The sequence below is a fragment of the Oncorhynchus masou genome, chromosome 6, assembly GCF_036934945.1.
Source record: "Oncorhynchus masou masou isolate Uvic2021 chromosome 6, UVic_Omas_1.1, whole genome shotgun sequence".
Taxonomy (NCBI): domain Eukaryota; kingdom Metazoa; phylum Chordata; class Actinopteri; order Salmoniformes; family Salmonidae; genus Oncorhynchus; species Oncorhynchus masou.
Window position 1 is genome coordinate 82,557,373 of NC_088217.1, and position 10,297 is coordinate 82,567,669.

Genomic DNA, 10,297 nt, shown 5'->3' on the forward strand with positions numbered 1-10,297 from the left:
AGTCCCTAGGCATGGTCCTAGGGCTCAGGTCCTCCGAGAGAGAAAGAGAGAATTAGAGAGAGCATACTTAAATTCACACAGGACACCAGATAAGACAGGAGAAGTACTCCAGATATATCAAACTGACCCTAGCCCCCCGACACATAAACTACTGCAGCATAAATACTGGAGGCTGAGACAGGAGGGGTCAGGACACCGGTGATACTACCCGGACAGGGCCAAACAAGAAGGATATAACCCCATCCACTTTGCCACAGCCCCCACACCACTAGAGGGATACAGTGCCTTGCGAAAGTATTCGGCCCCCTTGAACTTTGCGACCTTTTGCCACATTTCAGGCTTCAAACATAAAGATATAAAACTGTATTTTTTGTGAAGAATCAACAACAAGTGGGACACAATCATGAAGTGGAACGATATTTATTGGATATTTCAAACTTTTTTAACAAATCAAAAACTGAAAAATTGGGCGTGCAAAATGATTCAGCCCCTTTACTTTCAGTGCAGCAAACTCTCTCCAGAAGTTCAGTGAGGATCTCTGAATGATCCAATGTTGACCTAAATTACTAATGATGATAAATACGATCCACCTGTGTGTAATCAAGTCTCCGTATAAATGCACCTGCACTGTGATAGTCTCAGAGGTCCGTTAAAAGCGCAGAGAGCATCATGGAGAACAAGGAACACACCAGGCAGGGCCGAGATACTGTTGTGAAGAAGTTTAAAGCCGGATTTGGATACAAAAAGATTTCCCAAGCTTTAAACATCCCAAGGAGCACTGTGCAAGCGATAATATTGAATGGAAGGAGTATCAGACCACTGCAAATCTACCAAGACCTGGCCGTCCCTCTAAACTTTCAGCTCATACAAGGAGAAGGCTGATCAGAGATGCAGCCAAGAGGCCCATGATCACTCTGGATGAACTGCAGAGATCTACAGCTGAGGTGGGAGACTCTGTCCATAGGACAACAATCAGTCGTATATTGCACAAATCTGGCCTTTATGGAAGAGTGGCAAGAAGAAAGCCATTTCTTAAAGATATCCATAAAAAGTGTTGTTTAAAGTTTGCCACAAGCCACCTGGGAGACACACCAAACATGTGGAAGAAGGTGCTCTGGTCAGATGAAACCAAAATTGAACTTTTTGGCAACAATGCAAAACGTTATGTTTGTCGTAAAAGCAACACAGCTCATCACCCTGAACACACCATACCCACTGTCAAACATGGTGGTGGCAGCATCATGGTTTGGGCCTGCTTTTCTTCAGCAGGGACAGCAGGGACAGGGAAGATGGTTAAAATTGATGGGAAGATGGATGGAGCCAAATACAGGACCATTCTGGAAGAAAACCTGATGGAGTCTGCAAAAGACCTGAGATTTGTCTTCCAACAAGACAATGATCCAAAACATAAAGCAAAATCTACAATGGAATGGTTAAAAAATAAACATATCCAGGTGTTAGAATGGCCAAGTCAAAGTCCAGACCTGAATCCAATCGAGAATCTGTGGAAAGAACTGAAAACTGCTGTTCACAAATGCTCTCCATCCAACCTCACTGAGCTCGAGCTGTTTTGCAAGGAGGAATGGGAAAAAATTTCAGTCTCTCGATGTGTAAAACTGATAGACATACCCCAAGCGACTTACAGCTGTAATTGCAGCAAAAGGTGGCGCTACAAAGTATTAACTTAAGGGCGCTGAATAATTTTGCACGGCCAATTTTTCAGTTTTTGAGTTGTTAAAAAAGTTTGAAATATCCAATAAATGTCGTTCCACTTCATGATTGTGTCCCACTTGTTGTTGATTCTTCACAAAAAAATACAGTTTTATATCTTTATGTTTGAAGCCTGAAATGTGGCAAAAGGTTGCAAAGTTCAAGGGAGCCGAATACTTTCGCAAGGCACTGTATCTTCAACCACCAACTTACCATCCTGAGACAAGGCCGAATATAGCCCTCAAAGATCTCCGCCATGGCACAACCCAAGGGGGGCGCCAACCCAGACTGGAAGATCACGTCAGTGACTCAACCCACTCAAGTGACGCACCCCTCCCAGGGATGGCATGGAAGAGCACCAGTAAGCCAGTAACTCAGGCCCTGTAATTGGGTTAGAGGCAGAGAATCCCAGTGGGGAGGGGGGAACCGGCCAGGCAGAGACAGCAAGGGCGGTTCGTTGCTCCAGAGTCTTTCCGTTCACCTTCACACTCCTGGGCCAGACTACACTCAATCATATGACCCACTGAAGAGATGAGTCTGCGACTCTCACATGGGTAGGCAGACCATTCCATAAAAATGGAGCTCTATAGGAGAAAGCCCTGCCTCCAGCTGTTGCTTCGAAATTCTTGGGACAATAAGGAGGCCTGCGTCTTGTGATAGTAGCGTACGTGTAGGTATGTACGGCAGGACCAAATTGGAAAAATAGGTAGGAGCAAGCCCATGTAATGCTTTGTAGGTTAGCAGTAAAACCTTGAAATCAGCCCTTGCCTTAACAGGAAGCCAGTGTAGAGAGGCTAGCACTGGAGTAATATGATCACATTTTTTGGTTCGAGTCAGGATTTTAGCAGCCGTATTTAGCACTAACTGAAGTTTATTTAGTGCTTTATCTGGGTAGCCGGAAAGTAGAGCATTGCAGTAGTCTAACCTAGAAGTAACAAAAGCATGGATTAATTTTTCTGCATCATTTTTGGACAGAAAGTTTCAGATTTTTGCAATGTTACGTAGATGGAAAAAAGCTGTCCTTGAAAAAGTCTTGATATGTTCGTCAAAAGAGAGATCAGGGTCCAGAGTAATGCCGAGGTCCTTCACAGTTTTATTTGAGACAACTGTACAACCATCAAGATTAATTGTCAGATTCAACAGAATATCTTTGTTTCTTGGGACCTAGAACAAGCATCTCTGTTTTGTCCGAGTTTAAAAGTAGAAAGTTTGCAGCCATCCACTTCCTTAAGTCTGAAACACAGGCTTCTAGCGAGGGCAATTTTGGGGGTTCACCATGTTTCATTAAAATATGAAATATTGTTATATTGTTTTGCCTGGGAGCTTGTACAAACTCACAGGGAAAAGTTGTGTCAGTGTTTGCAAGAGCTAACTAAGTAAAATAGCGTTATCTTTTAGTATTAGTCATGCATGTTTATCACATAATATACTTCAGTCGAGATCCCCATGCATATTGAATTACAATATAACGTTCGCCTAGCTGGTAGCCTTAGCATTTCAGCATATGTGTGTACTGTATATAAGGGACAAAATTCCTAACAATTTTATTTGGTAATGCATATTAGTGGTGCATCTTGAATCTTTATGAGATGTATTAGCCTACGTATCTTGATGATATTTTGTGAGTTGTGGCACTGGGCTAGCATTAATTAATTGTATCTCTATTGAATAATATTGGAGATTCAAAATGACAAGACCAGAGCCTGGAAGCCGATGGAGAAGAAAGATGAATAAAGACAATTCTGGGCCACTTAAACAACCAAGACGGTCTGTACATTTGGTGAGTGGCGTGGCATTGCTCAGCCATATTTTAACATAGCAGACACCGCATGAATGGAGTGCAAGCACCCCGTCAGGATGGATCGATGCACCTGCCCCATCAGGATGGATCGATGCACCAGCCCCATCAGGACAGAATACAACTCCCCATCAGGACAGAATACACCTGCCCCATCAGGACAGAATACACCTGCACCATCAGGACAGAATACACCTGCACCATCAGGACAGAATACACCTGCCCCATCAGGACAGAATACACCTGCCCCATCAGGACAGAATACACCTGCACCATCAGGACAGAATACACCTGCCCCATCAGGACAGAATACACCTGCCCCATCAGGACAGAATACACCTGCCCCATCAGGACAGAATACACCTGCCCCATCAGGACAGAATACACCTGCACCATCAGGACAGAATACACCTGCACCATCAGGACAGAATACACCTGCACCATCAGGACAGAATACACCTGCCCCATCAGGACAGAATACACCTGCCCCATCAGGACAGAATACACCTGCCCCATCAGGACAGAATACACCTGCCCCATCAGGACAGAACCCACCTGCACCATCAGGACAGAATACACCTGCACCATCAGGACAGAATACACCCGCCCCATCAGGACAGAATACACCTCCCCATCAGGACAGAATATACCTGCCCCATCAGGACAGAATACACCTGTCCCATCAGGACAGAACACACCTGCCCCATCAGGACAGAATACACCTGCCCATCAGGACAGAATACACCTGCCCCATCAGGACAGAATACACCTGACCCATCAGGACAGAATACACCTGCCCCATCAGGACAGAATACACCCGCCCCATCAGGACAGAATACACCCGCCCCATCAGGACAGAATACACCCGCCCCATCAGGACAGAATACACCTGCCCCATCAGGACAGAATACACCTGCACCATCAGGACAGAATACACCCGCCCCATCAGGACAGAATACACCTGCCCCATCAGGACAGGACACAGCTGCACCATTAGGACAGAATACACCTGCACCATCAGGACAGAATACACCTGCCCCATCAGGACAGAATACACCTGCCCCATCAGGACAGAATACACCTGCCCCATCAGGACAGAATACACCTGCACCATCAGGACAGAACACACCTCCCCATCAGGACAGAATACACCTCCCCATCAGGACAGAATACACCCGCCCCATCAGGACAGAATACACCTCCCCATCAGGACAGAATACACCTGCCCCATCAGGACGGAATACACCTGCCCCATCAGGACAGAATACACCTGTCCCATCAGGACAGAACACACCTGCCCCATAAGGACAGAATACACCTGCCCATCAGGACAGAATACACCTGCCCCATCAGGACAGAATACACCTGCCCCATCAGGACAGAATACACCTGCCCCATCAGGACAGAACACACCCGCCCCATCAGGACAGAATACACCCGCCCCATCAGGACAGGACACAGCTGCACCATCAGGACAGAATACACCTGCCCCATCAGGACAGAATACACCTACCCCATCAGGACAGAATACACCCGCCCCATTAGGACAGGACACAGCTGCACCATCAGGACAGAATACACCCGCCCCATCAGGACAGAATACACCTGCCCCATCAGGACAGAATACACCTGCCCCATCAGGACAGAATACACCTGCCCCATCAGGACAGAATACACCTGCCCCATCAGGACAGAATACACCTGCACCATCAGGACAGAATACACCCGCCCCATCAGGACAGAATACACCTGCCCCATCAGGACAGGACACAGCTGCACCATTAGGACAGAATACACCTGCACCATCAGGACAGAATACACCTGCCCCATCAGGACAGAATACACCTGCCCCATCAGGACAGAATACACCTGCCCCATCAGGACAGAATACACCTGCACCATCAGGACAGAACACACCTCCCCATCAGGACAGAATACACCTCCCCATCAGGACAGAATACACCCGCCCCATCAGGACAGAATACACCTCCCCATCAGGACAGAATACACCTGCCCCATCAGGACGGAATACACCTGCCCCATCAGGACAGAATACACCTGTCCCATCAGGACAGAACACACCTGCCCCATAAGGACAGAATACACCTGCCCATCAGGACAGAATACACCTGCCCCATCAGGACAGAATACACCTGCCCCATCAGGACAGAATACACCTGCCCCATCAGGACAGAATACACCCGCCCCATCAGGACAGAATACACCCGCCCCATCAGGACAGGACACAGCTGCACCATCAGGACAGAATACACCTGCCCCATCAGGACAGAATACACCTACCCCATCAGGACAGAATACACCCGCCCCATTAGGACAGGACACAGCTGCACCATCAGGACAACGCACCAGCCCCATCAGGACAGAATACACCTGCCCCATCAGGACAGAATACACCTACCCCATCAGGACAGAATACACCCGCCCCATTAGGACAGGACACAGCTGCACCATCAGGACAACGCACCAGCCCCATCAGGACAGAATACACCTGCCCCATCAGGACAGAATACACCCGCCCCATCAGAACAGAACACACCCGCCCCATCAGGACAGAACACACCCGCCCCATCAGGACAGAACACACCCGCCCCATCAGGACAGAACACACCTGCACCATCAGGACAGAACACACCTGCCCCATCAGGACAGGACACACCCGTCCCATCAGATCAGAACACACCCGCTGCATTAGGACAGGACACACCTGCTTCATTAGGACAGCACGACGGATGAACAATATTTAAGTAAATTATATATTCTTATTCCACTTCCTATGTTTTATATTAGAACCCTCTTGTACTAGAAACATATTTGCATAAACATCTAATTTGCTTTTATCAAGTCTGTGTGTGTTATCTTGCAGTTAATACTGGTACACTTGAGAGAGCATGCAACAGAACTGACTGGCCAGTGTTGGGCTAGCTAGAAACATCTGACCAATCACAGGATGCATGGTCAGTGCATGGGCAGAGTGTGGGGTGCATGCGGACAATCTGATTGGCTGAAGCCACGAGCTGGAGCTGATGATATCTCTCACATGAACTGTACTGTATTACCAGTATCAATGTGGGGCAATTGCTGTATGAAATGTTATAACTAATACTGTAAAAGCTTTTCCCTATCAATGATCGTATTACATGCTTTTAACAATGGCAAAGAGCAAATTTAAAAGTTGTAAAAAACGAAAAGAATGATCCATTGTGTTGAAAGGTTTCTTGTTTACTTATGCCACCCACCATGTTTACTTTATACCACAGAATTCAAATGGCAACGTCATCCAATGGCATCCTGTTTTGTCTGTCACATAGTCCCACTCTCTAACTCATTAATTTGACCTCTCAGTTGCGTGCTTGCTGCCAGCCTGGTGTTTCAAATCAAATCAACGTTTATTTGTCATGTGTGCCAAATACAACAGGTGTACTTTACAGTGAAATGCTTACTTACAGGCTCTATCCAATAGTGCAAAAAAGGTATTAGGTGAACAATAGGTCAGTAAAGAAATAAAAAACATCAGGAAAAAAACAGTGAAAAATAACATTATCGAGGCTATATACAGTAGAAAGGCTATAAAAATAGCGAGGCTACATACAGACAGTTAGTGGGGCTGATTGAGGTAGTATGTACATGTAGATATGGTTAAAATGACTATGCATATATGATGAACAGAGAGTAGCAGTAGAGTAAAAGAGAGGTTGGTGGGTGGTGGGACACAATGCAGGTAGCCCGGTTAGTCAATGTGCGGGAGCACTGGTTGGTCAGGCCAATTGAGGTAGTATGTACATGAATGTATAGTTAGTGACTATGCATACATGATAAACAGAGAGTAGCAGCAGCGTAAAAGAGGGACACACACAATGCAAATAGTCCGGGTAGCCATTGGTTACCTGTTCAGGAGTCTTATGGCTTGGGGGTAAAACTGTTGAGAAGCCTTTTTGTCCTAGACTTGGCACTCCGGTACCGCTTGCCATGCGGTGGTAGAGAGAACAGTCTATGAATGGGGTGGCTGGGGTCTTTGACAATTTTTAGGGCCTTCTGACACCGCCTGTTGTAGAGGTCCAGGATGGCAGGCAGCTTATTCCCCAGTGATGTACTGGGCCATACGCACTACCCTCTGTAGTGCCTTGTGGTCGGAGGCCGAGCAATTGCCTTACCAGTCAGTGATGCAACCAGTCAGGATGCTCTCAATGTTGCAGCTGTAGAACCTTTTGAGGATCTCAGAACCTATGCCAAATCTTTTTAGTTTCCTGAGGGGGAATAGGCTTTGTCGTGCCCTCTTCACGACTGTCTTGGTGTGTTTGGACCATTCTAGTTTGTTGGTGATGAGGACACCAAGGAACTTTAAGCTCTCAACCTGCTCCATTACAGCCCTGTCGATGAAAATGGGGGCATGCTCAGGTCCTCCTTTTCCTGTAGTCCACAATCATCTCCTTAGTCTTAGTTTATAGTGCAGTCTATACTTTTTATCTTGGTGTTTATAGTGTAGTCTAGTTTTTAGCCTGGTGTTTATAGTGCCGTCTGTAGTTTTTAGCCTAGTGTTTATAGTGTAGTCTGTAGTTTTTAGCCTGGTGTTTATAGTGTAGTCTGTAGTTTTTTAGCCTGGTGGTTATTGTGTAGTCTGTAGTTTTTAGCCTGGTGTTTATAGTGTAGTCTGTAGTTTTTTTTAGCCTGGTGGTTATTGTGTAGTCTGTAGTTTTTATCTTGGTGTTTATAGTGTAGTTTGTAGTTTTTTAGCCTGGTCTATAGGATAAATTAATTATGTCTCTATATACAGTATATATGTTTATTTGACTGGTACTGTGTGTATATGTATATACAGTGAGGCAAAAAAGTATTTAGTCAACCACCAATTGTGCAAGTTCTCCCACTTAAAAAGATGAGAGAGGCCTATAATTTTCATCATGAATACACTTCAACTATGACAGACACAATTTTGGAAAAAAATCCAGAAAATCACATCGTAGGATTTTTATTTAATTTATTTGCAAATTATGGTGGAAAATAAGTATTTGGTCAATAACAAAAGTTTATCTCAATACTTTGTCATATACCCTTTGATGGCAATGGCAGAGGTCAAACGTTTTCTGTTAGTCTTCACAAGGTTTTCACACACTGTTGCTGGTATTTTGGCCCATTCCTCCATGCAGATCTCCTCTAGAGCAGTGATGTTTTAGGGCTGTTGCTGGGCAACACAGACTTTCAACTCCCTCCAAAGATTTTCTATGGGGTTGAGATCTGGAGACTGGCTAGGCCACTCCAGGACCTTGAAATGCTTCTTACGAAGCCACTCCTTCGTTGCCCGGGCGGTGTGTTTGGGATCATTGTCATGCTGAAAGACCCAGCCACGTTTCATCTTCAATGCCCTTGCTGATGGAAGGAGGTTTTCACTCAAAATCTCACGATACATGGCCCCATTCATTCTTTCCTTTACACGGATCAGTCGTCCTGGTCCCTTTGCAGAAAAACAGCCCCAAAGCATGATGTTTCCACCCCCATGCTTCACAGTGGGTATGGTGTTCTTTGGATGCAACTCAGCATTCTTTGTCCTCCAAACACGACGAGTTGAGTTTTTACCAAAAAGTTATATTTTGGTTTCATCTGACCATATGACATTCTCCCAATATTCTTCTGGATCACCCAAATGCTCTCTAGCAGACTTCAGACGGACCTGGACATGTACTGGCTTAAGCAAGGGGACATGTCTGGCACTGCAGAATTTGAGTCCCTGACGGCATAGTGTGTTACTGATGGTAGGCTTTGTTACTTTGGTCCCAGCTCTTTGCAGGTCATTCACTAGGTACCCCCGTGTGGTTCTGGGATTTTTGCTCACCGTTCTTGTGATCATTTTGACCCCACGGGGTGAGATCTTGCGTGGAGCCCCAGATTGAGGGAGATTATCAGTGGTCTTGTATGTCTTCCATTTCCTAATAATTGCTCCCACAGTTGATTTCTTCAAACCATGCTGCTTACCTATTGCAGATTCAGTCTTCCCAGCCTGGTACAGGTCTACAATTTTGTTTCTGGTGTCCTTTGACAGCTCTTTGGTCTTGGCCATAGTGGAGTTTGGAGTGTGACTGTTTGAGGTTGTGGACAGGTGTATTTTATACTGATAACAAGTTCAAACAGGTGCCATTAGGTAACAGGTAACAGAGGAGTACAGAGGAGCATCTTAAAGAAGAAGTTACAGGTCTGTGAGAGCCAGAAATCATGCTTGTTTGTAGGTGACCAAATACTTATTTTCCACCATAATTTGCAAATAAATTCATTAAAAATCCTACAATGTGATTTTCTGGATTTCTTTTCTCATTTTGTCTGTCATAGTTGAAGTGTACCTATGATGAAAATTACAGGCCTCTCTCATCTTTTTACGTGGAAGAACTTGCACAATTGGTGGCTGACTAAATTATTTTTTGCCCCACTGTATGTATTGTCCGTATATAATCTGTTTGTTTATTGTCTGTATATTCTGTTTATTGTGGCAGCACCATTTCACAGAGTCAAATTCCTGTACATGCAAATGTATTTGGTGAATAAAGGTGATTCTGATTCTGAGTTCCTTGATGGAGGAAGAAGGAGTAGCAATTGCGGTACCATCCAGCTCCCAGAATACTCAAGGTGGAAAGTACCTGTCAGGTGACCCCAACAGCGATGACCCCCATTTAGAGACTTCCTCGCAGTCAACATTTGCTCAAACTAGTCCAAACTTGGTCGCAGTGGTGAGTAGTGTATGGGGCTTTGGTGGCAAAACGGATGGCACTGTGATAGACTACA